Source organism: Vicia villosa, linkage group LG1, assembly GCF_029867415.1.
Source record: "Vicia villosa cultivar HV-30 ecotype Madison, WI linkage group LG1, Vvil1.0, whole genome shotgun sequence".
NCBI lineage: Eukaryota > Viridiplantae > Streptophyta > Magnoliopsida > Fabales > Fabaceae > Vicia > Vicia villosa.
Genome location: NC_081180.1, coordinates 215,892,482 through 215,900,739, shown reverse-complemented (window position 1 = coordinate 215,900,739; position 8,258 = coordinate 215,892,482).

The following is an 8,258-nucleotide window of genomic DNA, read 5'->3' as shown; positions in this document are numbered from 1 at the left end:
CCCAGGTAATGGGCTTGCCCCATGGGCTATTCAGCGTCTTTGAGAGATTCTATGGATCTTGATTAGATTTTCCCCATGTAAATGGTATAATGACAAGTTATGCCAAGTGTACACATTAGCCATCCCAGTCGTGCGTAAAGGATGTTTCTTCTTTTGACGAGTTTTTAAAGCTACTTCGTCAGTCAGTAGGATTTTTAGCCATTAGCCATGCCCCATGCAACTTCTCCCTGATGTTTAAACATTTGAAACTACATAGGCAAGTGTACTTTGTAATGAAATTCATAAGATGCGAATGCATATGTTTGTCTTGAAAGTTTAAAAACATTTTTTGAATAAAACGAAGTTTTTTTTGTAAGAAAGTGATATCAACTCAAGAGTTATAGTAGACCTTAAGGAGTCGAGATACCTTTAGTAACGATATGCTTTCGAACTAACCATGTTTCAGTTAGGACTTTTAAGGGTTGTAACGTGGCCTGGTTCACGGTTTAAAGAAACAAAAGATAGAGGCTCAAAGTTTATTTATACCCATCCTAATCTTCGTGATATTCTCCAGTCCTATGCTCAGTTAACTATGTATTTAGTCTCCAAAGGAATTTGGGGAATTATGATATTGACATTTATGATGGTTCAAAAACCAAAGGTTTATCTGCAAAGGCAGTCATTCTCCTTTTTTGTAATATCTTTCCTTTTGTCGAAGGTACATAGTGACCTCTTTTCGACTTTGTTATCCCTAACTTTTGCCTGAACTGTTTGTTTTAAAACTACAGTCAGCGGGATGCCCCAATTTTATCTAAGTCTCCTTAATGGGTTTTGACTTAGCAGGCCCTTGCATTGCTTTCTCTTTTTTCTTTTTGGATATTGACTGCCGGACTTACCGATGACGGGGAAACATCGGTGATTATGTTCAAAGGAACAACTTGGAATAATTTAGTTAACTGAGCAGCTACCCTACCCGAGGTTATGTATGAAGGGTTTTATTTTATATGAAGGAAAACTCCTACTTCTTTAGGCTCAAAAGGGCTGACAAGGGATTAACATCCTTATATCTCCATTATTTGGGAATTGAAACAATGCCTGTACATCGTCAACACGGTCCGTTCGAAAGCTTAGTGTATGAAATTATGGTATCGTTTTCGTCATCCTCCCTCTAAAGGTGTATGATTTTAACGAGAGTTGAATATCACAAAGAAGAAAACCGGGTAAAAACACAGTTTTAAATATAGTGAGAACACTAGGAATAAATCAAGACAAACGTAAGCAATGCATTAATGATTATTGTGAAGTACATAGCATATGTCGTAAGACTAATGTTTAAACAAACGGAAAGAAATTGCGAATGAAAACAAAGCTAATGATCTAAGAAATCCTTCTTCTAGCCACCTATGGCACTGGACTTGTGAGGATCTTCGAACTCAATGAGCCATTCTTCAATCAAATCTTGGATCTTGTGCTTCAACGGCCCACAATCCTCTGTATCATGACCAGGACTTTCTGAATGATAAGCGCACCTAGCATGATGCTTGTACCCAGGAGCGGGGTTAGCTGGAGCTGAGTATAGAGGTAGCAGAGTTACCAGGTTCTGACTGAGAAAACGTTGCAAAGCTTGAGACAGTGGCATGTACAACGGAGTGAATGATCGTTTTGGCTTGGACCTCCAGGTGCGTTGGCCACCTTGTTGCTTTTGCTGATCCCTTTGTTGTGATACTGGGGTCTGATTACCCATGATTGCCCCCACAGTGTTGGATACCTTTTTTCCGTCATATGACTTCTTTGTGTGATAGGAACCTGAGGGTGCCCCTTGTATCTTCCCATTTTTGATTCCATCTTCAATTCTCCCACCAATGACTACCAAGTCTGAGAACCCTGAAGATATGCTTCCGACCATCTTGTCGTAGTACGGTCCTTGCAAAGTGCTCATAAATATGTCCACCAGTTCTTTTTCCATCAGGGGAGGTTGGACTCGAGAAGCCATTTCCCTCCACCTTTGGGCATACTCCTTGAATGATTCATCCTTCTTTTGTGACGTGTTTTGTAATTGCATCCGATTGGGTGCCATGTCTAAGTTGTACTTGTACTGCTTCAAGAATGTGTTAGCCAGATCATTCCAGCTTCTGATATTGGATTTCTCCAGTTGCATATACCAGTCAATAGATGCTCCGCTTAAACTCTCTTGGAAGAAGTGTATCATCAGCTTTTGATCGTGAGCATAAGCAGCCATTTTTCGCACATACATGCGCAAGTGATTTCTCGGACACGTGAGCCCTTTGTATTTTTCGAAGTCTGGAATCTTGAATTTGTGTGGGATATTCAAGTCTGAGACTAAGCTCATTTCGAAGGCATCCATGTCGAAGACATCGTATCCTTCTACCACTTTTAGTCTCTCTTCTAGCGCCTTGATTTGTTCACTATCCTTGGAGTCTTCCCTAGAGTTGGGATTAGACTGTTGCGTCTGAGGTGCTTGGTCTGTGTTGTCCACCTCTTGCACTCCGTATTGTAGATCCAGGTAATCATCATCCCTAGGGACATTGCTAGCAGGAATGTGAACTGTGTGGGTTGTCCATTTCGTTTGTGGAGGGGGGAAAAATCCTTCTTGGGAGGTCTCTCCTCTTTCTTGGAATTGGATAGCTCTTCTGACAGATCGGACCTGAGGTTTGTCCTTAGCCGGGCCATAGCCTGAAACAAATCCTAGCAGCGGGTTTTCGTCATTAGGGATCTCATCCTGAACCAGGGTATCCCCAGACTGAACCTCTTTTGCCTTGTCTTGTTTATCTAGGAGGGCCTTCATGAATCCTAGCATCTGAGCCATACCTCCTTTAACTTCTTCCATACTAACCTTCAGTTGATCCACCTCCTCATGAAGAGCGGCTTGATTCTGTTCCAGCTGATCCATTGATCTCTTTTGCTGAAACCTTGTTTGATAAGACGGTCGGGATGTTAGGTTATCCTTCCCAATGGTCCCTTGTTCTGGAGATAGAAGAGAAATCTTCTCTTAATGCCATGAAAATGATGTGTATGTCATGCATGATATGCATGATATCCTTTTTCTTTCTTTGTTTTTTTTTGAATAAGATATGATGCAAGAATGCACATGATGCATGATGAATGGAAAAAAGAAATAATAATAAAAAAAAATAAGGATCAACACATATATATATATATATACATATAGCACATAATCACATAAGTTCATAGGTTCGACGTAGCGGCTCTTGGGAGCCAACCTTTTTATAGGGGGTTCTAGAAGGTCTCATGGGGTCGTTCGTAGCCTCCGAGACTTTTTGTCTCTTCGGATTTTAGAACAACTTATTTTATCCATGAGGTTCGAATTTTTGGGGTAGGTTCTCGGAGAGATCAGCCAAGTATCCAGTCCTGCCCTCAACAAAGTCAATCCTCGTTTTGGACATTTCCGAATACTCAACCCACTCCGAGTGGAGTTATCAATGAGACTCGTAGGCAATTCATGTCCCCTATTGATCTCAAAGTTAACTCCCACACTTAGGGTTTTAACACGACACAATATCCAGCAGTGCACATGAAAATATAACAGGCAATAAAATATAAATATATTCACATAAGCGATTAGATATAAACATATCCTAAATAATTAAATATTTTTAGGTAAAAATAAATAAATAAACAGAATTTAAAAAAAATAAAAATAAAAATAATTACAAACCCTGAAAAAAAGTACGTTAGCCAAACCCTAAAAAAAAGTTGCCAAACCTAAACCCTGCCAAAACCTAAAACCTATAGGAGCATAGTATTCACTATTAAGTTACTCCCCAGCAGAGTCGCCAGCTGTAGCAACCTGCCCTAAAAAAATTAGCTTTTAGAGTCGCCACCTATTCTACCAAGGCGAATAGAAAACCTACACAGTTAAGAGATCAGGGTAAGATACTATATTCAGGTCGAGGGAAGGTGTTAGGCACCCTCAACCCTTTCCTAAAGGCTAACATTTCAAAGATAAAGGTTTATGGCAAGGTTTATAAAGAAAGGTGACAGAGAGTAATAAGAGTTAAAGGCTAATTATATTGAACATGATTAGAGTTTGGAAGAGGGGGGCTCGCCTTGTTGCCAAGTGCCTACGCATCTCCTTATGGAGAATCAGAGTCAACGTAGTTCGGGGAAGGGTTGTACGCCCTTAAGGTTTGAAATTTGATTTGAGATGGTTTGAAGGCTTTTTGAATGGCCTATCTTAGTTTTGAATGAGGATGAAAATCCGTGGTTTGAAATTTGTGATTTGAAAGGTTTGAAAAGCGTTTTGAGGTTCGGGCGTACAACCCTGATTTAGTTTTGCACTATTAACTGCAACGATCAATAGATTCGATCGCCATAGTTAACAGATTTGAAGTTGTATCGTTACCAATTTTAATCAATTGATTTGATTATTACTAATAACGAATTAGGATATTTTTTAATTTAATAATTAGCTTGTATCATTACCCCTCGTAATCGATCGATTCGATTAAAAAAGAATAACGAATTAAAGTTAGAAAAAGAAAAGGTTAATCATCACAACTAATAAAATAGTTGCAACCATTTAACCAAATATAATTTAATTGCATTTTAATTAAATAGCATTTTAATTAAAATCATTGTTGACCATAGCGATTAATCGATTTAATCGGCACGAACAACAAATTGAAACTTTTAATATAAATATCATATAATAATTCATCTTTAAAAAAAAAACAATTATTATTATATTAATAAATATATTTAAAAGTATTTTAATTTAAACAAATAAATAATTAAAATTATTTAGTTTAATAGGGTTATGATTTAATAAGGTCGGTTTGAGGGTATATGGTATAGGGATAAATTCTGGGGCGTTGGATTTGAATGGGTGGAGGTTGAATGGCTAGATCTGGAGGTGTATGGTATGGTATACAGATGTTCGCACATGGGATGATGAAGTGAAATCCTGAAAAAATAGAAAGAAAGGGCCAGGGATCGAACCCTGGACCCTGGGGACCAACACACGCGCCCCTCACCAACTGAGCCAATGACCCTTTTTGACATTTGTACGCACTCGAAACAATATATAAAAAGTAAATACCATAACCGGATCAGACGCGCGCGAAATTTAAATTGGCAAACCAAGGAATGACACATCATCGTCTTCCTCAACAAAATTGCTAAGAACCTGAAATATTAGCTATGAATTCGCTACGAAATTATTCGTATCAACCAGACCTGGAAAAATAGCGATTTGCACATAAACTCATATAAATAGGGCGCGACCTATCAATTCTCTCCGTCTCCCTTACGCGAACTCAACCCCACTCTTGTTTTGATCTAATTTCACTTATACCAAAAAACCCCAAATCAAACCCTAAGAACTCAACACGGACGTTAATGGCAAAATGAGTTCCAACCACCCAAACTTCAATCATAATACACCAACAATTTAACATGAGGATGCACAAATTATGCCAATCGATCCAATTTTCAGAACAACATACCTTGGTCAATCGGAGGTTATTCTGGGGTTGCTGATGCTATGCCAATATCCAGTCACCTTCAGGAACCTTCAAGGAAGCTTTTTCACTCTTTAAATCTGGTTGAAACTTTGTAATTTGCAGAAATCGATTTGAGAGTTTTCTTGGAAAAATTGAGTTCTTGGATGTCTCTCTGCTCCCAATGTTCAACCCCTATTCTGTTGCTTGGTGTTGTATACTTATAGGAGAATAGAATTAGGTTAAAGATTTGTCCAAAACCTCACTTGAATCCAATCTTGCAATTTTGAGAATTTGATTTTATTCTTGATTCAAAACCTTCTATTTTGGCCAAAATTTGTATCAATCTTTTCCCATTTGATTATGCACGAAAATTGTAATATATTGTGGTATAAATGCTGATTGAAATTGGTCATTATGTAGCCTTTTACCAAATATTTGATTTCCCTTGATTTACATAATTTTTAATCATTATTTAAATGAAATAAAAATCATATAAAATTAAATAAAAATGTTAAAATTCGTGGAACATGGTTTGGATAGCTTAGATAACTTTTGGAACAAGGTTAGAGCTTGAAAAGATAGGCCCACTTGCAAAAATTTCCATTTTGAACCCCTTTGATTCACATTTTGCCTCCAAAAATTGTTCAACTATGATCCAGCGTATCTCACTCAATTTTCAAGCTATGAAGGAGTTCTAAGACTTTTTGGAAACCTCAAGAGGTCCTCTATAAGCCACTTTGGAACATATTTTTCATTTGGAGCTTTTATCTTGATCATATCTTCTTTGACAAAAAACTGCTTTTGAAGGATGCCTGAAAATGACCTGTAATATTTTGCACCATACCTCTCAAATGAAGCATTTCTGGCCTTGGCTTGTGAGAGACAAAGTTGTAGAGGATCCAATTTCCTTCAAAATAGGCTTTGAGTGGAGAATTTTTGATGTTCCATGTGAAAGTTATGCCCAGTCAAAGTTGGGTTGACTTTCTCCTAAGAAACCCTAATTTGAACCTTTTTGTATTTGTTCATCTCTGAGTTTCTATTAATGGAATCATGATCAATCTTTGATCAAATGATGGTTATGCACCTCTATACTTGATGTTTGACTAATGATCATAGGTTTGAATCATGCTTTGATTGTAGTTGACCTTCAGGTTTGAATCAGTTGACTGTGGATCTTGGGATTGTTTGGGCCATGCTTTGGAATTGAATCTTGAACTTTGAATTATTGTAAATGGAATATGGAAGGCAAATTTTGGGGTATGACACTTTAGAACGGCGATAATATCACCCAATCTCTGTGGATATGATATAAAAATATTTGCCTTGAATATACTATTCAACAAATTGGCGCCGTTGCCGGGGATTGGCGTTTGATATTGCAAGCATTGCAATAGTTCATTGTTTTAAGTTTGTTACTTTATTCTTAATTCTTTTGTGTTTCACTTGGTTTGCTAGTTTTGTAGATTCTTGTGTATGCGAGAAAAAGCTACAGAAGAGCAATTTCATTTCGATCCCGAAATTGAAAGAACACTTCGAAAGCTCAATAGCAAGACACGAAGGAGAAGGAAGTTAGCCCAAGAGAAGCGACAAAGAGAAGAGGCATCTACTTCTTCTAACAATCAAATTGAAGAAGTAGTTGTAGACACTTTTGAAGAAGACATGGCGGGTGTTGTTCCAACCGAAATGTCCGCCAATAGTCCAAGACGTACCGCCCAATTTGCACGCAATGCACAAGGTGGAGCAAATACGGAGATGAAGACCGGAATCCTTCAACTTTTTTATGCAAATCCATTCAACGGGATGGATCATAAGGATCCTTTTGCACATCTCACCAAATTTTATGAGATTGCGGGTTCAACGGGAGTTGATGCGGCTAATGAAGAATCATTGTTCAAGAGGCTATTTCCACATTCATTAATTGGGAAAGCCAAAGAATGGTATCTTGATCAATTACCAAATGTGATGACGGATTGGAATCTATTGGAAGAAAATTTTTTAGAAAGATATTTTCCTCAATCCCGATTCATGGAGGCCAAAACGGCAATTGCGGTATTCACTCAAGGAAGTAACGAATCCTTAAATGAGGCTTGGGAAAGATTCAAATCCATGCTTAGAAAATGCAAGGGTCATGGTTTTGATGCTCTCACACAAATTCACATCTTCCGCAATGGGCTTCAACCGGTGCACAAGACACTTTTGGATGCTACCGCGGGTGGATCTTTAATGTCAAAAAGCGCGGAGGATGCGATAATGATAATTGATCGTATGGCACTCAATGATCTCCAAACTCAACATGATAGGAGTCCATCACAAAGAAAGCCAGGTGTTCTTGAATTAAACACCAATGACTCCATCCTTGCTCAAAACAAGATTCTCTCTCAACAAGTTGAGTTACTCACCAAGCAAATGTCGAAGCTCCCACAACAAATGAAGGAAATTCATGGCATGCAAATGACTTCTCAAGTAGCAAGTTGTGAACTTTGTCAAGGTGACCATCCTACCGAGTTTTGTCCTCCTCGCGAAGGTGAAGAAGTGAATTATGTCAACAATCAAAACCAAGGCTATCAAAGGCAACCTCCACCTCACAATAATCCTTACCAAAGAAACAATCAAGGATTTCAACCATCAAGATTCAACAATCAACCCTATCATCAACAAAGCCCTTATCAAAATCCAAATCCACAACATCAACAATCTCAAGGTGGAAGCTCAAAGTTGGAAGACACTCTTACACAATTCATGCAAGCATCCATGGCTAATCAAAGGAGTAATGAAGCAACCATAAAGAATTTAGAA